Below are 24,563 nucleotides of genomic sequence, written 5' to 3'. Positions count from 1 at the left end.
TAGCACACTGATGCAGGCATTGGTACACTAGTCTCTCTCAAGACCCTAGCCACAGGCATGCCTTTATGCTTGCCAGACTGAATGCCCTGCCAACAGCAGAACTGAGAGGACAATTTGCTAAAGCTCCATTCTCAGATTGATTCTGTGGCTATGTATCCAGTGCAATAGAGGCTGTAGACCAGTGGTCCCCAACCTTTTTATCACCGGGGACTGGTCAACGCTTGACAATTTTACTGTGGCCCGGGGGGGGGGTAGTCTTTTGCCGAGCGACGTTGCGGCCGCCTAAGCCCCTGCTCCGCTGGCTTTCCCCCCGGCACCCCTGACTTCCCACCGCCCGCTGGGAAGCGCTGCCAGCAGCAGCTGCGCAGTGCCATGCTGAGAGAGAGCCCCAGCCATGGTGGCTGCCGGAGAGCACCAAAGGTGAGCCAGCGGCAGAGTAGGCAGGGCAGCCCCTGAGGCAGCAGCTGGGGAGGAGGATGAGGAGGAGCCGCAGCCCAGTACTGACTGATCCACGGACCGGTACCATTCTCCAGCCCGGGGGTTGGGGACCGCTGCTGTAGACCACCTTCTGTTATTCTGTGATCGATGCACTGTCCCCAGGGCTCTTTGGATTACCCCTGTTCTGACTAAAAATCAGTTTTGTGCTGAGCCCTGGATAGTATCTTTATTGATAGCGGACTTTCATTCAGAAATAATGTAATCTGTTGCAAAATACCTGACAATAGTGGTCTCTTTAAAAAAAACTGTTAAAACAAGTCATATCCTGCTGACCATATGACAAATTGTATAGGTCCACTCATTTATTGTATCCAATGTGTTTTTAAAGTTTTAAGAGAGAGAGAGGTACTTTTATTATTCTGTATTTTTCTCTTGTCTGTTCTGGCATATTTTGAAACACTTGTTATAACCTGCTGTGATCTATTGGTTTTATGCTTAAGACCTTTGGTCATACAAACTTAATAATAAAGAAAAGTATACTTTCAAATAACTGTGTGAAGGATGTATTTCACTGTATGTGAGCTCTGTGCAGTTGAAGCCTTATGTGGGTCCTTTGGAGCCGAGTTACGCAACCTCATTAACAGCAGTTACATTTAAATCAACTGTAGCAAGTAATAGCTCATCTATGGAAATCCAGCAAATTCCTCTGCGATAAACTGAGAAACTCAGACTGGAGTTTCTCAACGTTAATTTACAATTGTAGTTAGCATATCAGAGAACCTTGGCTAGGCAATCTAGGACAGATACAATAAAAGTGTGTTTGTGTGTGTGCTATATAATCATTTTCTTGTACTCATTCCCTGGATGGCTGTTTATAGTCAAGAATTTGAGATTTTGGCCAGGCGCTATATTTAGCTGACATGTTTAGGGCAATGCCCTTTGACACAGGGACACATTTTTCTGAGGGGAAAATTTCAGTTCTCACATGAGTGGTGGGAAAGTATAAACTCTAGAAAAAGCTCATGTTTCTAAAACTGGGAGTGGGAACCTGGGAGCCTCCGGGATAAATTACTTTACAAATAAACTCTGTCTGTTGTGCCAGATACTTACAGCATAGCGTTGGACGCTCTCTGGTTGAGCTTTGCAGTCAGTTTAATTTTTACCATAAGAGGAAGAATAGTTGGCAAATCATCAGTGTCTGATGTTTTTAAGATGCAATGCTTAATTGTTGCCCTTAAATTGAGGCACAGAAATAACAAGAAATGCTCATCTCCCTGCCTAATAGTATGCCCGGCTAGATAGACAGGCTCCCTAAACATTTCATAAGCCTCCCCCACCCCAGCATACTTAGTCTGTCAGTATAACTCTTTGTGAGGTGGTGGTGGTGATTTGTTGATTTTAAATTTTAAATGTTATAATTAGATTTTATTCTTTCTATAATAACCGATTTGTATTTTAATACTGTATGGAATTTTGTTGTTACCCAAACTGAGCCACTGGGGACGGGCAGAGTACATGTCAAAACTTAAATCAAATTATTTCTCTTTTTTCTCCTTTCTCTGAACAAGGCTGTTTAACGTGAAGTGAGTATGGACTGAGCATGATTGAAGTGCTGGAAGGAGGATGATAAAAACAGGTGGGAGAATGTGTGTGCTATCACTGTGGTTTTGCCTGCTGGGGATCAGCCATTTGAGCTAACAGCATTACCATGCCATGGTATCTGTGAATTCCTGTCTAGGCTTCATATATAATGCCCTTTGAAGACTGGGAAGGCAACATCCTCTAGCCAGTGGACCAGAGTAGAAAAACAGTTTTAAACCAGTTTTGAAATTGAGAAGAAGGTGACATAAAAAGAAGGGCATGGAATAGAGCTCTAGGTTGGATGAAGGTAAAACACCTTGGATGCAGGGTCTCTTTCAGAACCTTTGCGGGGGGAATAGCCAATATGTTGTCTTATACATATGCCTTTTGCGGTCTATTGTAGTCTGCTTGTACACTGTAGAGAAAACAGATGTTATAAAAACATCCTAATAAAGTTGCCCTCCATACCATACCAAGACACATACCTCCTATCAAGACACAAGTCTTTTTGTACCCCAGGATTCTCTGGCCTAGCTAAGTTATATGTGTAGATGCATCCATCTTGTGGCATCTAGTCAAGGTCTCTCGAGCTCTTTTGTGTGACTATTCCTTATACCCTGGAAGCAGTAATGACCCATAGATATAGGACAGTAGCCAACCAACAGCCCAGGAATGGCCATCAACCCAGTTAACTCAAACATTTGCAACTGGATACTTATCTCCTTCCTCTTACATTACCTATGTCAAGGAGTTCCAGTCTGGACTCCATGAGTTCCCAGGGCACGTGTGACTTTTGTAAAAATATGTGTAAACTTTATTAGAACAAGTTATAGGATATCAACTTCTCAAATAGGCAACACATGGCTCTAAAAGCAAGCAGGTTCAGAAAATAAGAAATGCTATCGTTATTTATTTATATTTTGAATTTATTGACCACTGTTCCCAACCAAACCGACTCACAAATAAAAGACCCATAAAACAGTATAAAATGATCCAGTATTGGTAGCAGAGTCCCATTCGCTTCCTCCCAACCCACAGTCCAGTCCCCATTCAGACTACCTACTAGCCTCAGGAGAGGTCGTCCAACAATGAAATATTGCATTAGATGGCACATTTTGTTTAGGTCCCTCTTCTCCCTTTCCCCCCAGAAGCCAACTTGGGAACCCTTTATACACTTAGCAACTTCCAGATCATGCCTGATCTCCTGGGATTACAACTGACCTCCAGGTTAACAGAAATCAGTTCACCTAAATACAACGGCTACTTTGAAAGGTGGACTCTGAAGTCCCTCTCCAAACCCAGCCTTCCTCAGACTCTAATCCCAAAATCTCCAAGCATTTCTCAACCCAGAACTGGCAATCTCATATACATTAAAGTCAAAATATCCCAGCTCCAGAATCCATGTTTCATTCTTCCCATGTAGAGGACGCCCTTCATGTGCCTGTGCTAGAAGAGGGACCAATCTGATTAACAATTACCCCTTCTCAATCCATAAAAATCAATGGGCATAGAAGGGTGTAACTGTTTAGCATTATATTGTTAATTTACACCATTTTCCCCACCAAGTGAAAGTGAACCATTGTATTGTTTTCTCACTAGAACTTAAAAACACTTGAGGAGTAGAGAAGGCATAGCAGGGTATTTTTCATGGTGCAAAGCTTCAAGAAAGTAAGACCATTGAAAAAGGGAAACACTGATAAGTAACAGTTGTCTAGACAAGAATGTTTTCAGTGATAATCCTAAACAGAGTTAAATCTTTCTAAAACCAGTGAAGTGAATGGGCACCAAAGGGTAGAGCTCTGTATAAGTTTGCAGTGTTAACAGAATTGCCTTGTCATTGGAGACAAGAAAACTAAATAGTCAATATTTGTTTGTTTGCATGTTTGTCAAGCATCAGAAAACGTCTGGCCCATCATATCATGAACCTTGTCTGGACAGCGAATCAAGCCCTAAACCCTTAAAAGATTATTTTCAACATATTGCTCAGTGCCATTTAGCTTTGATTTTTTTCTAAATGGGGGAAGGAAGCAAAGTAGATGAACTGCCTCCTTTGTTAAAAATAACACCATTGCTCCCTGGCAAGATTCCAAAACAAAAGCTGTATAATATCTTGTATTAATCCAAATAACATTGTGTAAGCATATAAAAGGTATTATGTGTCTTTTGTTTTTGAATTTTGCCTCTTTTATAATCAGTCTCAAGAGAACAGAAAGAGAATTGTTGCCCAAACGGATTCAGCATTCCCAGGGGATTGAGAGACCAGAGTGAAGGGGCAAAGGTTTATTTTTTAACCATTCCTATTAGCTGCTTTTCTACCTGATCACCTTTTCCTCCACAACTTTATTCTCAATGGAACTAATTATATCAAATGTTACTTGAGAGCCCCCTCCTCTAGTACAAGTGCATTTCAGTTCTCCAGAGATGTTTGCATGTTGCAGATTTGGTATACTTTTTTCTGAAGTACTTAATTGGGATTATATTTCGTTATAGTGGATGCTTCTTTTGTATTCTTGGATGTTGAACATTTTGCTTAATATATTTTCAAAACAGTCTGATTATTTTGTTAGCACATTTCTGTAGCTTGGCATAGACCCATTTTTTCTGGTCTTACTGTGGGTGGTTGAAGCTTATCTTGCCACTCCAGGGTCAAGGAAAGGAGGGAAGGTGCAGGGTAAACAGTGCTAGAGGGAAATAAGCCACGGCTTTTATTGAGTACAGTTACAGGAGCATTTTGCACAGTATCAAGCCCAGATGCAGCATCAGGTGGCCAAACTGCAGGGCCAGCTGATGACACCGACCATCATCCCAGCCCACCTGGGACAGCAAGTCCAAGGGCTCTACTTGGGTGCAAGCAACTGTATAGTTCCCTTGCCACCTGAGGCCTAGAGCCAGGCAACAGTCCCTGAGCTGGGCATATGGCTGTACAGCCCAACTGCAAAGACCCCTTATGGAGGTTCCTAGAACAAAGGAAATATTCACACAGACCCAGCCTATCTCTACAAACCACATACAAAAAATTATTACAAGAAAATGTAGTCCACTCCAAACCTCACCACCCTGAAATGCCGAAACCAAAGGTAGCATGGATGGATAGGGAAGCCAGGACAGATTGAGAGACCTATGCTTCTCATATAAATAAAGTAATTGGAAACTAGGATACCAAGTCCCTCTAGTTGGTGGGGTGGGGTGGGGAAATGCTTCATAGAATCATAGAATAATAGAGCTGGAAGGGACCTCATGGGTCATCTAGTCCAACCCCCTGCACTATACAGGACACTCACATCCCTATCGCTTATCTACTGTAACTTGCCACCCCTTTGCCTTCACTGAATCAGCCTCTCCGTCAGATGGCTATCTAACCTCTGTTTAAAAATTTCTAAAGATGGAGAACCCACCGTCTCCCGAGGAAGCCTGTTCCACTGAGAAACCGCTCTGTCAAGAACTTCTTCCGGGTGTTTAGATGGAATTTCTTTTGAATTAATTTCATCCCATTTGTTCTGGTCTGTCCCTCTGGGGCTAGAGAGAACAATTCTGCTCCATCCTCCATATGGCACCCTTTTAAATACTTGAAGATGGTTATCAGATCCCCTTTCAGTCGTCTCTTCTCTAGGCTAAACAGGCCAAGCTCCCCCAACCTTTCTTCATATGTCTTGGTCTCCAAACCCCTCACCATCTTTGTTGCCCTCCTCTGGATACGCTCCAGTTTGTCTACATCCCTCTTCAACTGGGGTGCCCAAAACTGAACACAGTACTTCAAGTGAGGCCAAACCAGAGCAGAGTACAGAGGTACTATCACCTCCCGTGATCTGGACACAATACTTAGTTTGATACAGCCCAAAATCCCATTTGCCTTTTTAGCCACCAAGTCACACTGCTGACTCATGTTCAATGTATGGTTTACTAAGACTCCTAGATCCTTTTCACACATGCTACTGCCAAGACAAGTCCCCCATCTTATATTAGTGTATTTGGTTTTTCCTACCTAAATGCAGAACTTTACATTTGTCCCTATTGAACTTCATTTTATTCGGTTTAGTCCACTTCTTGAGCCTATCAATATCATCCTGTATTCAGATTCTTTCTACTGTGTTTGCTACCCCTCCCAGTTTAGTATTATCTGCAAATTTAATAAGTATCCCCTCTAATCCCTCATCCAAATCATTTATAATTATTTTGAACAACACAGCCCCAGGACAGATTCTTGGGGTACTCCACTTGTCACTCTTTTCCACCGGTCAACCGGTTATTGATCCACCTGACAGAATTAGGATCCTTACCACATTTTACCAACCTATAAACAAGAATATCATGTGGAACCTTATCAAAAGCTTTACTGAGATCCAGATAAACTATGTCCATGGCATTCTCTTGATCCAACAAGGTAGTCACTTCCTCTAAAAAAAGAGATAAGGTTGGTCTGACATGATTTGTTCTTGCGAAACCAAGTGTTTGATGATTTGTTCCAAAATTTTGCCAGATGTCAAGCTGACGGGTCAATAGTTACCCAGATCCTCCATTTCCCCTTTCTTGAAGATGGGAACAACATTTGCCTGCCTCCAATCATCTAGCACCTCACCTGTTCTCCAAGACGTGTCTAAAATAATGGACAAAGGTTCAGAGATTACATCTGCAAGTTCTTTTAGTACCCTTGGATGCAATTCATCTGGCCCAGAAGACTTTGTTTCATTTAAAGAAATTAGGTGTTTGTGGACTGCCCCAACAGTGATCCTAGGCCACCATTCCCATCCCCCATGTTGTGTTACATTTTTTCCACATTGAGCACTATTTCCCTCACAAGAGACTGAGGAGAAATAGGAGTTGAGCAGTTCAGCCCTCTGTACATCATCTGTTATAATTTCACTTTCTTGTCTTCACAGTGGTCCTACGGTGTCCTTATTCTTTTTCTTACTTGAAATATAACTAAAGAACCCTTTTTTGCTATGCTTAGCATTTCTTACTAGCCTAAGCTCATATTGAGCTTTAGCTTTTCTAACACTCTCCCTACAGTTATTGGTTATTTGTTTATATTCATCCTTGGTAATAAGGCCTTCCTTCCATTTCCTAAATGACTCTTTTTTTATTCCTCAAATCATTTGACAACTGCTTATGGAGCCACCTTGGCTTCCTTAGGCTCCTTTCATCTTTTCTTCTCAAGGGAATTATTTGTGATTGAGCCTTCAGTATTTCACTTTTAAGAAACTCCCAGCCCTCTTGGACTCCCATCTCTTTAAGTCTTTCTGACCACGGGACTCTACCCAACATACCTTTAAGTTAAAATCGGCTTTCCTGAAGTCCAGTCTATACATACGACTACTAGTTCCTCCTGCTTGTTTCCCATACTCCGTGCATTAGTGTAGAGACATCGTAATCCATCCTTTGTGTGCCTCATGGTTTTCGTTTTTGAACTTCCTTGTAAGCTAGTTGTAGTGCCTGCTTATATAGCATTCCCTGTAGATTTTTAATCTTCTCATCTTCAGATCTTGCCATCACAGCAAGTTCTGAATTTACGTCTCACTTCCCCTTTGTGTTTAGTTTAAAACCCTCTTCACCAGGTGTGCAAGGGTTCTCCCAAAAATACTTTTTCCATCCCTTGTGAGGTGCACGCCATCTCCTGATAATAGCTCCTCATATTGACATCATTGAACATGATCCAGAAATCCAAACCATTCCCATCAACACCATTGACGTAGCCAGTCATTTACTTGCGTATTTTTTTTTCTGCCAGCAGGTAACGCTGTGGTACCTGCTTCACCAGCAGGTAATGCTGCTGTTAAATTTACTGTATGAAGCTATTATCAGCATGGTATTAAGAGTAGAGGAGTCTAATGTGGAAAATCAGGTCTGATTGTCCACTCCTCCACATGAAGCTTGCTGGGTGACTTTGGGCCAATCACAATTCTCTAAGAACTGCCTCAGCCCCACCTACCTCACAAGGTGCCTGTTGCTGGGAGAGGATAAGATTGCAAGAGGAGATAAATGTGGAGGAGTTAAATGTGGAGAAAAAGTATTAACAATGTATGTGGATGATACATTATTCTCATACATTTGACAGAAGCTATACAACCTTTAAAGGGAGAACTATTAAAATTTAATTACATTTCTGGTCCCAGGATAAATTTTACAGAATCTAATATGCTATGCTATAGTATTCCCTCTACAATTCAACTGAAAGCTCCTCACACTTTAAATATACCAGTAGTGCATAAAAGTTTTAGATATGTTGGAATATCTATTCCAAAGAAACTTAAATAAAATGTATCATCAATTCAATTATAAAATATTGTGGAGGAAGATAAAAATGGATCTGATTAGATGAGCAAAGCTGAAAACAGCTGTAACTACTTGAGTTGCAATGATTAAGATGTGTCTTCTTCCAAAGTTATCTTTTCTACTCTGTGTTACCTCTTCATATTTTGGATAAAATTTTGAAGCATTGGCAATTAACATTAGATCAATTTATTTTAATTCTTAAAACCCAAGAATGGCAAAATTTCTTAGGTATCACTCAATTCGAGAAGGAGGGTGGGGCATTCAAAATATTTTTCTTTATTGTGATACATATGAATTGAGACATTTAATCCTTTATTTATCCTTTTCTAAGGAAACAGGTAGGCTAGAGTAAGAAAGACTTAATTTTAAAGAGATGGGGAATTTTACTTATTATATGGCAATGGTTTCAATAAAAAACTAAAGTTGAAATTGCTGTCAACTCTCCATGGCCCTATGGAGGAAATGGGAAAGGAAATTATACGCAGGGGTCTCTCCATTGACCCCCATTCTGTATCATCTAAATCATGTTTCAGTTAAAAATTTTGGGGTTTTGTGTGTTTTCTTTATTGGTTGGAACAACACCATAATATGATAGCATTATCTCTATATTGGATATGAGCTTATCAGATGTTTTTGTTTTGGTGTGTTTTCTTGTTGTGATATTAGTTTCTGAGTTTACATCCTGAGTCATAAGCAGTGGGAGGGGGCAGGGGCATGGGGGCATCATCAGCATAATGGTGTTATGTCACTTCTCAGGAGAATCTAGATGTGGCATCATATCATCCTAAGGATCACCAAAAACCTATAGTTGTACCTGCACACCATTATGCAGACAGCAATTTTTCACATTATTTTCATCTAACCATGCACTGGAGAGCCATATTGGTGTAGTGGTTAGGAGCGCTGACTTCTAATCTGGCGAGCCGGGTTTGATTCCGTGCTCTCCCACATGCAACCAGCTGGGTGACCTTGGGCTGGCAACAGCACTGATAAAGCTGTTCTGACTGAGCAGTAATATCAAGGCTCTCTCAGCCTCACCCACCTCACAGGGTGTCTGTTGTGGGGAGAGGAAAGGGAAGGGGATTGTAAGCCGCTTTGAGACTCCTTTGGTAGAGAAAAGTGGCATAAAAGAACCAACTCTCCTTCTACTTTTTCTAAAGATGGACAATGGGAGCTGCGGGGCTAGACATGGCCTGCAAACCAGCAGGTAATTGGCAAGATTAGTCATTAAAAATGCCCAGAAAATATTTTATATGCAGTGGGTGTGCCTTTAGATTGTTTACTTGTATGAGGACTTGTTTAGTATCAAGTAAAGTCCCCAAAATGAAAATTACCAGAGAAAATGTAGATAAACAACATTTGGTTTAAAGAGTTGGTGTAGGCTGGATCAGCTAATCATTCAAGTGACTGAACAACTTCTTTTTTATGAAGGGCGCTATTCAGAAATAATTATGTTATACAACTAGATTTTCATTTTAGCCTCTCATGCAACCTTTATTCCCACTCTTTGTAAGATTACTCTTCTAATATTAAAGGAGGTCACCGTTTGCTCTGGCTTCATTTACTGTTCAAAAATCTTATTTTATTTGTAGAAGATCCATTTCTAGCCCGTGCAGAACATACTCCAAGTAGTCTTTAGGATCCCAAAACCTAAGTAGGCTTTGCTGTACATGTGTTGAAAGAATCAATGAATGTATTTATAATGAAAAATCTTGTGTTCATTTAGGCCGCACTTTTGCAGAGCATGTCCATCAAGGGGGTGGTATTATTCTATAGTTCCTCTCATGTTCATCTCACACTTCTGTCCAGTTTTATTTGTCAATCTGCATGGCTTTTCCTCCCTTTAGCACTCAGTTCACTTCCCAGTTACTGTTAACCCAGGTTTCTGAGAGTGCTTTTGTGGTGGTTTTTTCCCTTGCTCCACTCCCAAGATGATAGTACTTCTAAAGCATAAAGATTCCATTGGCTTTTTCCCTCTTGGCCTTTTCTTGCCCCTCAGAGGCCACCTTTCTACTGCCCACATTGAGGTCTCCCTCTCCCACTATACACCTTCTGACATTCCTTCATTGGTAATAAAGCACTGTTGCGTATCTTAGTTTTTTAATGAATGAGTTTAGTCTAGATCCTGCTATGTTTCACTGACCTTGGATTACTAGTCAAATTAGTGACAAGGGAGGTCTACGTGGCACAGAGAACCACTCCCAAGTTATATGGTATTTATTTAAAATAAAATGTTCCCAAACTCCTTCTGTTCTTAATTCCTCTAAATCTCTGTTCCCTGATTTGGGGGGGGGGGGTACAACCATCCCATTGTCTAGATCTATTAGTAATTGTATGAAGGTGGACTGAGGTTAATCTGGAAAACAATTGACTTTTTCTTTATCCAGAGAGGGGAAAAAACTTTAAAAACTCATTGTGAAGGTTTTGTCTATTTCAAACCTCCAAAGAAAGCATGCATTTCTTCAGAGCACCCATTAAGGCAGGTACTTGGAATTTCTGCCAGTTTTCTGTGGAAATGGAAGGGCAAGGTATGCTGACTAACAGAACATCTGAGGGCACCTTAAATGTAAAAGAATCCCACAAACATATTCTGTTTTTGTGTTAATGATGCCAAAGTGCATTTAGATGAAGCTCTGCTCAAGGTGAGACATGTAACATTTCCTTTAATTTATTTCAAAACATTGCTTGCTGAAAGCTACACAAAAGGGGTTTATTATTATTTCTGGAAACTGTATGCCAGTTTTTCACTTTTAGCCACTGATTTCCTGACACATTCCTGAGAAACTCAGGAGTGATTACTTTTTTACCTTCACATTTTGAGTTTTAAGATGTGCACGAGTGGTTACAAATATCACTTGATTAGAGTCAAGTGAGTACCTATTTTTTTGTTACATCTAGGGATTTTCTGCATGCCATAATAGTTTAGCATTTTACTTGGACACTGAAGATGCTATATTCCGGGTGCTCCGCATGACGTCACCAACCCCCCCATGTCCAGCCAGCAAACTGTTTGCTATATCCACCATTTTATTTATTTATTTATCTATTTATTTTTTACATTTATATACCACCCAGCGGTGGTATATAAGAGCCTCTTATATTAGAGCCTCTTGTGGCGCAGAGTGGTAAGGCAGCCATCTGAAAGCTTTGCCCATGAGGCTGGGAGTTCAATCCCAGCAGCCGGCTCAAGGTTGACTCAGCCTTCCATCCTTCCGAGGTCGGTAAAATGAGTACCCAGCTTGCTGGGGGGTAAACGGTAATGACTGGGGAAGGCACTGGCAAACCACCCCGTATTGAGTCTGCCATGAAAACGCTAGAGGGCGTCACCCCAAGAGTCAGACATGACTCGGTGCTTGCACAGGGGATACCTTTACCTTTACCTTTACCACCCAGCGTGAGTTGATGAATCCCAAAAAGTGGATTCACCAGCCGAAAAAGTGCTATCCACCAGCAGACAACCAGCAGACTAGCAGCCAAAGAAATGTCTGGAGGCAAAGAAGCGCTGCCTCCACCTGCAATGTCCCGCCCTCACACCGGCCTCCATCTTCCTTCTTATGGGGGATGGAGAATGCTTTTTAAACATGGAGAACAGCCTGAAGCAATGAATAGGTGTACAAACATTCTGGTGATGCCAAAAAGAAAAGTATTTTTTCCAAAGTTGTGTCACAAAGCATGCCTCTTTAAAGTGTCCCCCCTCACCCCCCCAATCAGGAATGTTTAAAAGTATCTAAAGATTCATGATTCCATAAGGGGTGGCATTAAAAAGCACTATGCATCTATGCATAGATGTATAAACGGAGAAGTATTATTTTTTTTTTAAATGAGCGAGCAACATGGAGAAAGGGGATTGGCTGCCTGGCTTGATTGACAGGTGGAAGAGAGTTGCATATAAAGCAGTGGTCCCCAACCCCTGGGCCGCAGCCCGACCTTGGCGCCGGGCCGCAGCTCCCTCTTCCTGCCCCCCCCCCCGCAGCGAGAAGCTCGCCAGGCCATGAGCAAATCGGCTGCCGAAGCGGCTGATTAGCTTGCAGCCCGGCAAGTTTCTTGTTTCAGGAGGGGGGGAAGAGAAGCTTGCCGGGCCGCAAGCTAATCGGCCGCTTTGGCGGCCGATCTGCTGGCAGCCTGGAGGGGCGGGGAGAGGGAGCCGCCAGCATGCCGCGCATGCGCATTTGCGCCTCCGCCGGATGCAAACGCGCATGCGCGGCAAGTCCACATATGTGCGTTTGCGCTGGGGCTGCCGCACGTGCGCGGGGCCCCCGGCTGCCCTCTCCCCTTACTTAGAAGCAGCGGGCCACGGCAGTCGGAAGGTTGCCGACCACTGGTATAAAGCACGTTGCTCTCTTCCACCATTTCCAGCAGCAGTTGTGGAGGGTGAGAATCGTAAAAAGGCAGCAGACAAGAGCGAGACAGCAAAAAGATCCGGAGTTGCTGGGAGTCACAAGAATATTTAACACTACTCCATTCAGCTGGCATAACACTATTTTTTCCCAATGTGTGGAAATGCCCCTAGTATTCGCCTATGTATACACATTTTGAAGCCAAAAGTATTATAGGAGTTAGACCTCAGACCCAAGATCAAATGCACTTCTCTACAGCAATAATCTAAGAATTTGAGGTGTGTAGGAATGAACCAGACCCCAAATGAATGAGTGCAAAAGCATACAACTTGCAAGACTTCCAGATCTGGACATCTCTGATCCATTGCAACAGTGAACAGAAATATGTCAGCTTGACCTGGCTGTGCACAAGAGGAGAGGAAGCTGCCTTAGGATAAAACCCACATACCCAAGTTGCTTTAGGAAAGAATGTGGCAAAGGACCAAGAGTCAGTGGTAGAGCACCTGATTTGCATGCAGAAAGTCCCAGACACAACCTCTGGCATCTCCAATGATCAGGTAATATAAAGCAGCGGTAGTCAACTTGCGGTCCTCCAGATGTTCATGGACTACAATTCCCATGAGCTCCTGCCAGCATTCGCAGATGAGACCCTCAGAGCTATCAGAGTACAGACCTTGATGGACCATGTTAGATCCATGAGTCAAGGAAAACAGAGGCACTGGAATCTTTATTAATGATCTGCTCCTAGTACAAAACTGAACTGAAAAAAATAGAACAAATCCCCTAATATATACATAACAAAATGATTAATTTAAACCAATTGGATCCCAAGTGCATCTTGCCATGAGCTGTCTAATCAGGCTGCAGCTAGGCACAAGCCAATTGGTGGCTCAAAATTAGGATCCTGCCTCAGACCTCAAGTTCGATCCTCAGCAGATCTGCATATACAACAAACCAAGAGTCTGATTTAATATAAGGCAGCTTCATGTATGTTCATTTGTGAAAAGGATGTTGTTTCTTAGTATTGTTGATAGAAAAGATGAGATAGGTATTCTAACTAGTTTCCTGATGCAGACTAGGGGCAGATGTTGTCCTTTTGGAGACTGGAGAGAAAGAACAGGAGAAGAAGCATCCAGAAGAAAGGAAATACCTAGGGGCTTTTTGCACGCCTTCAAAATCGCACAATGGTTGCTAATTGAAAACGCTATTGATTTGCCATAACGCACGACGTCGTCGACAATCTGCCACACACCTAAAACCAATCTGCAAAAAGCGCTTCCTTGTAGCGCTTTCAGGGAAATCCCCAAAAGTGGATTCACCCTCCGGAAAGCGATACACTCCTGCAACCAATCTGCAACACTAGCGATAAAGACCTGTGCGTTAACATTGTTGCGGTTTCTACAAAGTCCCTCCCCCTGGCTCTCTTCTCTGATCTTCCGGCGAAGCGATCGCCATTTTTTTTTCTCCGAGCGAGCGGGGATAAACGCACCAGCGAGCCTCTTTCTGTTTAGAGGCTTCCCTGGCTTCAGTCCTTCCCCTTTAGTCACTAAGCACAAACCACAGAAAAGCCCGTTTGCTGATGTATTTTCCCATTAATTTTTACACATTCATTCAGCCGAAAATCGGGCCCGTGAGAGGGGGGGGATTTTTTTTTTCACTCGGAGGCAGCGTGGCAACGATCAAACGATCAAACGACAGCTCAAACACACCAGGCAGCTGGATGGGTCTCTCCGTTGCAACGAATCTACCCAGATTCGTTGCTATGGGTCTGTTTTTTTTTTTTTTTTAAACCTTTCTTAAAGTGAAAGGGGCTGTTTGGGAGCATGCTAACGGCTGCCCATTGGCTGCTTGACGGCCAGGGGCGGGACAGCTCGGCAATAGCGCTTCCTTTCTAGCGATTTCTGCCGAGACTGGAAGCCTGTGGGAAACGCTACAAAACGCAATTGGATTCCACCACAAAGGCAGGTATGCATAACGACGAATTCCACTACTTTAAATGGTGATTTTTCATTCAGTGACCAATTTGCAACAAAGATCCCGGTGCGTAAAGCCCCCTAAGATTAGCTGTCTAGGTGGGGAAGGGATATCCACAGAAGAGGGAAGAGGAAAGCAGAGAAAAGGAACTGACCTTTCTACCTTGCTAGCTCTATTGCACCCCCAAAGTATCAGTCTATTTGCTGCAAAGAGATCTTTGTGAGCAGGGGCAGATGCCAGAGCTGTAGCACCCTCCACAGTTCCTTTCTTCCCTACCAGAGGCTTAGGAGAGTCTCAGATGGGTCTAGAGGGAATGGCTCACTTCCACCCAGCTTCCTCTCTATCAGGCATATTTGCACAGCTGGTGATGATTTCGTCCTTCCACTCTCCCTTTTGCAGTTTAGGGAGTAGTCAAGTCCTTCCATGTTGGTCCTGTCTTTTGAAGGGTTCCCTGGGTGAGTGTAATCCCCAGCTTCTCCTCCTTCCTCCTGTCCTTTGAGTAGCCTAGGATTGCCAGGGTCTTCAGGGCAGCCAGCAGGGAATGGGAAGTGGGCTTTACCGGGAGCAGAGAGCCTCACCCAATGCTTCAGTGGGACCCAGAAATGCCATAGGCACATTGGGGCAATGCTCTGTTTTTTGTGCAAAAACTTAAATCTGTTCCAATTTGGGGGTGAGTTATTATTATAGTGCTTGACAGTAGGGGGGGGACAGGGTTCAACTACAATGGTGAGTTGGGTAGAGGCCCATTACTAGGCTTGGACCATTGCAGGATTGCACTCATGCCAGTTCATCAAAGGGATGTGCCTTTCATGTTCCATCCACAGTCCATACCTGCAGCACAGCCATAGGCTGCTCAGAGGCCTTGAATAGAGAAGTCCACAAAAAAGCCAGGCTGTTCACTGTGGGAGGGTGGGGGGCCTAGCTGCAGAACTCACAGCTGGTGGTGATTTCGGCCTGCCGCTCTCCAGGCCCTCCCTGCTGTAGACGCAGGTGCTACTGCCATTTGCCTGCTCTCTTTCCTGCTGTGCTGTTTTTCCTGGCTGCACTCACTGTTAGTCTTTCTCTTTGGGCTGGCAAGGCCTAGGCTGCTCAGAGGTCTTAAGTGGAGGCTCTAGGGAGGGAAGTGAAAAGGGTGGGGAGAGCTCAGTTCCCTTACCTGTATTTCTCTTTGTTCTAAAAATTGGTTGCCAACCCCTTTTACTACATGATTAAGACACTGCCAGGGCCCAGCTAACACCAAAAGCCTTGGGGAGATGGTCTCCGAGTGTTTATTTGTGAGGGGATGTTGCTTGATGGACTAAGGCTGGTGGTCTGCTTTGCCACACCCAGGGGGCACATTTGTGACGGAAATGCTCTCTCTCCCTTCAATTTCCACTTCCCAAAGGAAATTAAACTGACCCCTGAACCTCTGGCTGCTTTGGAAAGTGTGGCGCCTGTACCCATACCAATGTGGTCTGTTTGGGAAACAAGGCTTGTTTTTGTACCATATTCCAAGCCAATCCCATTCCTGTCATCTGGCCAGTCTTCATCTTTACTATACACCTGCCCAAAAGATGTTCCCACACAGCTGGGTAAATACATATTCTTTTCTCTGAATGAGAATCTGAACCATTGTAGCTGCAACGAAACCTAAACCCTATTAAAGGCATCTATTCAGAGTGTCCTAAATTAAACCTTTAAAAGGGGAGCATCTATCTTTAGTTCAAAACTACCAGAGAGGTCAATGATATTATCAAACAAAGGAATATCTCACATAAAAAGATTAAAGCAGTTTTTCCAGTGGGTAAGTCTTTCAAGTGCAGCTATCAACAGTTACTTTTGTTTTTGTAGAAAAATGAAAGGAACACAAAACAGTGTACAACCTTGTGTACTCCAGAAGTTTTCACCAGTTTGTATGTTGGTGGGAATGGAGAGAAAGAATCTCTCAAGCTATGGCCTTTAGCCTTCAGATTTTGGAGAACACAGAAGTCTGCATGATGTAGCTGTACCAATATGTAATTGGGTGTTGTATGGTTATTATAGCACAATAATAGAGCAATGTGCAACAGTATGTGATTACTAGCAGTCTTTTAGATGTTGTTAGTAAAAGGAATTACCCAGATTTTGCTTTTTGGATTTTGCTATGGTGAGCAACATTTTTATCTGCTTTGATTTATCTGTTCCGTTCACGCTTTTTCACTGCAACTGTCATGTTAGCTAATGCATTCACTTTGTTTTTGCTATTGTTTGATGCATTTCCATGAAAACTGCACATCAAATAGCAAATCCATCTATATGACCTTGTTCATCATAATGTGATGATACGGAACAGGACTAGTACATATCCATCCATGATGTTTTTATTATAGGAAGACTTTGGTTGATTTTGCATAGGCCTGTCAGTATGTGTGTGGTGCTTTACCCAAATGACATATGACCAACATTTTCAAAGTAGTGTTCATTTGGTGTTCATTTATGTTCTGTGTTGTAGAACTACATATCTTCTTCCATACACATGTACATTTTATAAAGAGACAAAAAGTGTTCCTCCTACAGAAATGTAGCACCCCAAACATTTCTCAGTTAAGGAAACCCCAAGGTCTCTTTCCATTATATTGATAACTATTACCCTTTTCTTATGAATGGTTTGGGTTAACATGGAGTACAGTTGGGAGCTAATGCCTTTATCTGCCAGATCAGGGGCAAGTGCCAGTTTTTCAAATAAAGTATCTGCCCTTCTGTTGACTTTAGTTAAACCTGCAGTACAATAAATAATTCTAAGTTGAAAATAAAAGAACCAAGAAATTTTCAAGCCTGGAAGTTATATTTTAAGGGCTTCTTTCCCCAAGAAATGACCTTTAGATTGTAAATCGTGATATCTATAGCAGCCATGATGAAGCTATCCAGAGATTATATTTCTTTACTGTCCAAGTGGAAATGTCTCCAGGATGAGTTCTCCAGGAAGAGTTCTCCAGGATGAGTATTTTACAGTATTGACCCTATATTTTAATTGGACAAGCCAAATATGGATTTTGGAAATTGTCTCTATTATGCATTAATTTGGTTCCCCATTTGTTTAATTTAGGATTTTTATGATGTAATTCTGAAACCTCTAAGGTGGTTAATTTTCTCTTACCATGTGAAGTATCTCTTTCTCCACTGTATAAGATCTTTCTTCAGTTTAATCAGAGGAGTATAGTTCTGAGGAAAAAGCTGAGTGTCATCAGTGGTCATTTTGACTCCAAGTGTCCTCCAAACTGTTGCTTGTTAATTGATACTGTAGTGCTGAGAAATATAGTGCTATTGGAATTTATTATAAAGTTAGTTTATTTATAATTTACACTTAACACCAGAGATTTGATCAAACTCTTGTAAAATGTTTTGTAAATTAAATAATTTTGTAAGATAGAAAGTAACCTCATCAGCATACAGGGCAATCCTAAACTTTATAGCATCAATTTGAATGCCTTGAATTAATTTACTTTCCTGAACTTCTTCCATGATGGGTTCAATATGTAATATATAATGAAAATAAAACTGATGAGAGGAAGAAACCTTGTCTCAAAAAAAGGCATCAAATTTGAAGGAGAACCATTGAGCAATATTTGCATAACTGTATAATTCTCTTGTATACCTTCACATGATATAACAATAGAACGTCATGCTTAACCCAATCTAAAGCCTTTTCAGGATTGACTAGTAAAAGCCCTCCTGTATGTTTCTTACTGTGCATATGGTGAATGCTACTTAACCTAGTCTTGATGTTATCTGCAAGCTGATGGCTCAGTATAAATCCATGTTGACTGAGATCAATATATTTGGAAACGAATATTCATTCTTGATGCCGGAATGGTTATGAACATTTTGGTATTTACATTTAGAGCACTATCATAATTTCCTGAACCACACATTTCACCAGGTACCAGACAAGAATCATTTTCATTGCATTGTTGCCTGTTTTTCATTATCCTTGTCCATGTAACTCCGCAGGAAGCCCAGGAAAAGAAGAATCCAAGAAGTCCAAACCAGCAGGGGGTGGGGGAATCGGTTACAGCTCAATCAATTCTGCTTGTTCCATTTTAAGCTTTGGATCTGATTAAACCATGATTGATCATAATGCATGCAGCTTTAGTACTGCCTCTTTTTATTTTTCCTTTTAAGAAAAGCACTTGAAAACAGCCTCGGTACAACCATCCACCAGTACCAGAACCTGTCAAAATCCCATGCATGATTAGAGAAGAAATATATTCCCTCCGCCTTAACATAAGATGTTGTAACAGGGGAAAAAATCAGGCACTATAAAAGCTAATTGCTAACCATGTGAGTCTTCTAGCAGCAGACTGTTTCTTTAGTGGAGAGAGGATTTTTTTTCATGGTTTGATTATTTAGGATATTTTGTTGTTAAGCCAAGAAGCAAGTTTCCCTTCCAAGTAGAGAGCAAGTGCCAACACAAATATTTGAATACGGGGTGGTTTCCCATTGACTGGGATTCATAGCTTTTTGGCAAACTGTGCTGAAATCAGGAAAATAGTCATGGTCAGTCACTGTTGGGGCGTTTTCTTTTCTCTCTTTTTTTGCATTGAGAAGTATGTCATATACCATGTTTATGAAATATGAAGGATTTATGATAGAATCTCCTGGCTGGTCAAGTTATATAATGTTGTTAACCATCAGAAGCAACAGGGGAATCCCAATGTAATCATTTTTGTGGGGAGAAACTGGTCAAGCAGGTGGTGAAGAAGAGGGAGAGTTGGTTCTTATATGCTGCTTTTCTCAACCTGAAGGAGTCTCAAAGTGGCTTACATTTGCCTTCTCTTTCCTCACCCCACAACAGACACCCTGTGAGGGAGTTGAGGCTGAGAGAGCCCTAATATTACTGCTCAGTCAGAACAGCTTTATCAGTGCTGTGGGGAGCCCAAGGTCACCCAGCTGGCTGCATGTGGAGGAGGAGTGGGGAATCAAACCCAGCTTGCCAGATTCGAAGCTGTGGCACTCCTAACCACTACACTAAGCTGTAAACATCAGGTAGGAATGATGTCCTTTCAAGACTTCACAGGATATCACCAGAGACATGAAACAGCCCTCTTTCTGTTTCCATTTTCTGCCTCTTCCTTTCACTTATTGATTGATTGATTTTTTATTTCTATTCTGCCCTTTCCTGAAGGCTCAGAAAAGGAATGCATATTCAACCTTTATCCATTTGTTATTATTAAGCATTGTCATTGATTGTTCCCTTGCACTTTATATCAGCCCCAATACTCAATTGGCAGAGAACTAAAGAGAGTGCCCAAGTCAGTGTGGTATAATGGTTAGAGTGTTGGACTACAGACTTAAAGACCCAGGTTCAAATTCCCACTCTTCCATGGAAGCCTGCTGAGTGATCATGGGCCAGTCACACACCTCAACCACTTCACAGGGTTGTTCTGAAGATAAAATGGAGAAAGAAAGAATGCTGTATATTAGAATGGGTCCACCTCAGTGGGAGATATAAATTAATAAAATAAACAAGATACATGTCAAGTACTTGTGTGCATGTTAAGCGTCATAATGTTGCTTCTGACTTATGGCAACTCTATGAATTAATTACCTCTCAAGTGTCCTATCATTAACAGTCTTGCTCAGAACTTACAAACTGAGGTCCATGGCTTCCTTTTTGGAATCAATCCATCTCATGTTGGGTCTTCCTCTTTTCCTCCTGCCGTCAAGCTTGATTTGATCTAGAATCAAACTTTTTGGTATCTGCAGAAATCTCCTCCAACACATTTCAAACTAATCAACTTCTTCCTGTCAGCTTTCTTCACCCATATACTATAGTTTGAATTATTTTGAACTTTGTTCTCAGTGACACATCCTTAGACTTAAGGATCTTTTCTAGCTCCTTCATGGCTGCCCTTCCCAGTCTCAGTCTTCCATCTGAGCCAAATAATGTGACATCTTTAACTGTGTTTCTTCATCATTAGGCGTAAACTGGACAAACAATAATATTGAAAAAAATTAAATCACACATTAAATTACTGCAATTTACTGTCCACAAGCACTTCTCGCACACAGAAGCACACACAGAGTCACAGGTGAGACATGGCATTGGCTAAGGCAGGGGTAGTCAAACTGCAGCCCTCCAGATGCCCATGGACTATAATTCCCATGAGCCCCTGCCAGCAAACACTGGCAGGGACTCATGGGAATTGTAGTCCATGGACATCTGGAGGGCCGCAGTTTGACTACCCCTGGGCTAAGGCATGAAGAGAAACGATGGCTGGAGCAGATTCCAAAAGTGACAGCTGTTGATGGGCTACTGCCAAGGGGAAATGTTTTATTATCATTGCAGTGTTAACTCCCAAAACAATTACATTTAGAGTGAATGTTTTTAAATTTAAAAACTATTTGGCATTCTTTAAAATGTTATTAAATATAGAAACACGTGGGGGGGGGGAGCACACCCGATTTTGAAAGGACTGAATTTTAAATGAACTAGTTTTACTCCATACTGCAGCCCGGTATAATTTTCCTTGTGGATACTCTAACTTCAGTGTGCTAATGAGATAATGAGTGGCATGATACCAGTATATTATCTAACACAACACCTGTTTATTTCATATAACACAACCTCAGCAAATGGTGGTGCTGGTTTTGATTTTAAAAAGGCAAGATGGTGATGGGATAGAACCAGGGCCTACTTCATCAAGGTGCAAAATCTAGTTACAGTGCAAAGCTCATCCCAAGGACATTTCTCAACTCACTTCTGTTGTATTTGTTGTGGAATCCTAAGCAGACAGACAGCCTTCTAAGCCAATTAACTTGAATGGACTTAGAACACTGTATGCATGTGCTATCAGAGTTTAAATATGCAGTGGAGCCCAGCACTGGCTGCTTAAAGAATGAATAGCTGTATTGATAATAGCAACAACTTTGTAAAGAAAGAAAAAAGAGGTAGCCCTAACAGTATAACTATGCTGACCTATCTGGTTGCATCCAGTGGCAGCTGGGCAGCTGGTGCCTGGGCTGCAGAGCCTATCCAGAGTCCTCACTAGAGCAAGGTCAAAAGTCCAGTCCGAGTCGATAGGTATCAAGGCAAGCAGAGTTAGGGGCGAGACAAAGAGTAGTAGAGGGAAAGCCAAGGTCACAGTCCAGAGAAACCAATAGCCAGTCCAATTACCAAGTTCATAGTCCAAAGCTGTTTGCCAGAGTTCAGAGAAGCTAATAGTAGTCTCAGGAGTTTGCAGGGACAAGGCATCCAAACTGGACAGGAGGGTCTCTGCTTGGATTGCACCCACGCCAAAGAACTGCTGCTGTCTCTCATAAAAGCAGCCCACTAATTGGTTGCACCTGGGGGAGGACTCGCTCATCCAGGAGCTATCCCAGCTGGGCCCCATCTATTTTGACAGTGTGCCTGCAGTCTCTGGCTCCTTCGGCGTTCAGCAAACACCACCCTTCTGCCTTGTCTACGTCGCTCAGGCGAGCTGTCAGGGCTGGAATGCATCGGCGGCTGCACCAAAGATGCCTCTTGGGAAGAGCCTGGCTGACTTGTGCTGCTTTCCCCTGCTGAACATTCAGAGGGCCCTTGCTCTTCTGCCAGAGCTGACTCAGCTGCAGGTCCTGGTTGCTGTGGCAACTCCTAAGAGACGGGAGGTGGTAGCAGGGGCATGACAATGACTAAATAATTATGTTCTTCTATATTCAATCAGTGAGGACGTCTGCAGTTGAGCCAATCAAGACATAGGAAAAGAGTATTTGAAAAATACCAGAAAGTTCCTAAGTATGCTAACTACACTTTTCCTCCAATGCCCCCTGTAGGATAGAGTCTTCATAAACTGTTGAATCATGCATACTACAAATCTTGCATATCCCAAACATGAACACATGAAACTGCCTTATGCTGAATCTGATCCTTGGTCCATCTGAGTCAGTATTGTCTACACAGACAGGCAGTGGCACTCCAAGGTCTCAACTAGAGGTTTTTCATATCACCTACTGCTAGGCCTTTTAGCTGGAGATACTGGGGATTGAACTTGAGAACTTTGCTCTGCCACTGAGCCACACCCCCTCAAATTGCCCTAGACTGCACTGTTGGTGAGTTTCATTGCATCTGGAAGTGAAAAGTAGTGAGAGCCATTATGGTGTAGTGGTTAGGATAGGATATGAAATACATAAATCTGAATAGGGATGTGTACCCGGATATGTCCTTATTAGTATTTTCCAAGTATATTCTGACTCCAGATACACATTAGAGCAGGGGTAGTCAAACTGCGGTCCTTCAGATGTCCATGGAGTACAATTCCCGTGAGCCCCTGCCAGCAAACTCTGGCAGGGGCTCATGGGAATTGTAGTCCATGGACATCTGGAGGACCGTATTTTGACTACCCCTGCATTAGAGAATCCCAGTTAATACCAGTATCACCATCCTGAATATTCCTGGAAATATTCAGAAATATCAGGGGCTGATATTTTAAAGTGTTATTTTTTCCTTTGTTCTTCATGTATAAGTTTCCTGGGCAACAGGAGGGGGGGGGGAAGGCAGCTTTCACAGGCAAATGAGAATCATATGTTAAGGGGGATTTGCCGGCTTGCTTCTGAAGAGATTCTCTAGCTTGACACTGATTTTGTTTGGGGGATTCCCTTCTCTTGTTCCATATGGTTTTGATTGAACTGTCTGATTTGATACTGGATGTGCTGAGTTGGCCACATTGGTCTATGATCCTGATGGGATTCTGTGGTTTGACACTGATTTTTTTGGGATTGTTAGTTCTGTTCCCATTGGGAGGTTTTGGCCAGTGATTGTTTGCTCTCGTGTATTTTTGGCCATTCTTTGCCCTGGAGAAAGCATGGGATTTTTTTCCTTATGGAAAACAATGAAAAATGGCTGGGGCACCTTGTTCAGGAGCCTGTGGAATTGGATACTTAGGTCAAATCTTATGAAACTTGGAGGCTCTTTAGAGGACAGGAAGCAACAGCTTCACTGTAATTATGGTGTTATTGGCTTAAAAATTACTCCACTCCCCCCCCCCCCAGAATGATTCTCCATAGCGAATAATGGTCTTGAATAATTTATGAATCCTGGAAAAAAAATCCAAATCCTGAGCCAGTATTGGAGATCTGAGTAACTAAGAATCTTGATAATTATGCCCCCCATGTAATCAATATCTGAAAAATTGAATGTTTTTTCTGGTGCACATCCGTAATTCGGATGCTGCCATAGAAGCTCACTGCGTGACCTTGGGCCTGTCATGTTGTCACTCTTATAGGGTTCTTGTCATGAGAACAAAATGGAGGAGAGGAGAATGATGTTATAAACCTCTTGGGATCCCCATTGGGCACAAAAATGGAATATAAATATTTAAATAAATAAATCCACTGACTGGGTGGGAGAACTCATTCCCACCTCTCCTTGAACCTTCCATCTCTCTGCCAGTGCAGCCACTGCTTCTTCTCTCCCTTGCAAAAGGAGGAAAACAGGTATTGAGATGATCTGGGTGCCAACCGTGGAAGACTGCTTTAGCCAATGGCAACTTTTTACTGTTTGTTTTCCTACATTAAGTAATCTTCACTGGATATTGCTTAACTGAACAAAGTGATATCATACAATCAAGCAGATGCAACTGACAAATGGATGACCTTGTCCAGGATCTTCTGGCAAGCTGTTCGAAGTGGTGTCTAAAACATCAAGGCATACATATTGCCTGATGCCATTCCTCCTAAACAAGAAAAAATCTTGGAAGGAGAGGAATACATGCTGCACAGCTCAGCTCTGAAGCCTTGCCCTTTTGGAAACCCCATGGATATTTTAGGGCTATCTGAAGCAGAAGCTGCTCAACTTACCCTCTTCGCCTTCTCTGGAAAGATCCTTCACCCATCAGATCTAATGAAAGAACAGATTAGGTATGTCATGTTGTGGAAGGAAGGGGTGAACAGCTGGTAAACTTTCCTTGCTGGTAAATTAGACCCAGGGTTCCCTGAAAAGTTCCCTTGAAACAAGCTGCCACCACT

General features: G+C 42.4%; 1 protein-coding gene across 7 annotated transcripts in view; it reads left to right on the top strand.

The window, feature by feature from the left end:
• Positions 1–24,563, top strand: part of FRMD4A (FERM domain containing 4A) — a 406,427-nt gene that overhangs the window by 205,387 nt on the left and 176,477 nt on the right. Inside the window, exon 1 of one of the 7 annotated variants that reach the window (XM_077337981.1) lies at positions 2,058–2,074. The exons of the other annotated variants lie outside the window; for them this stretch is intronic. The gene's annotated coding sequence lies outside the window, so the exon portion shown is untranslated. Of the gene's footprint in view, positions 1–2,057; positions 2,075–24,563 lie in introns of those variants that run through there. 7 annotated transcript variants of the gene reach the window in all.

Source organism: Paroedura picta, chromosome 5, assembly GCF_049243985.1.
Source record: "Paroedura picta isolate Pp20150507F chromosome 5, Ppicta_v3.0, whole genome shotgun sequence".
In the NCBI taxonomy this organism is placed as follows: Eukaryota; Metazoa; Chordata; class Lepidosauria; order Squamata; family Gekkonidae; genus Paroedura; species Paroedura picta.
The sequence above is the reverse complement of the archived record's forward strand: the minus strand, read 5'-3'. Positions and strand labels throughout refer to the sequence as shown.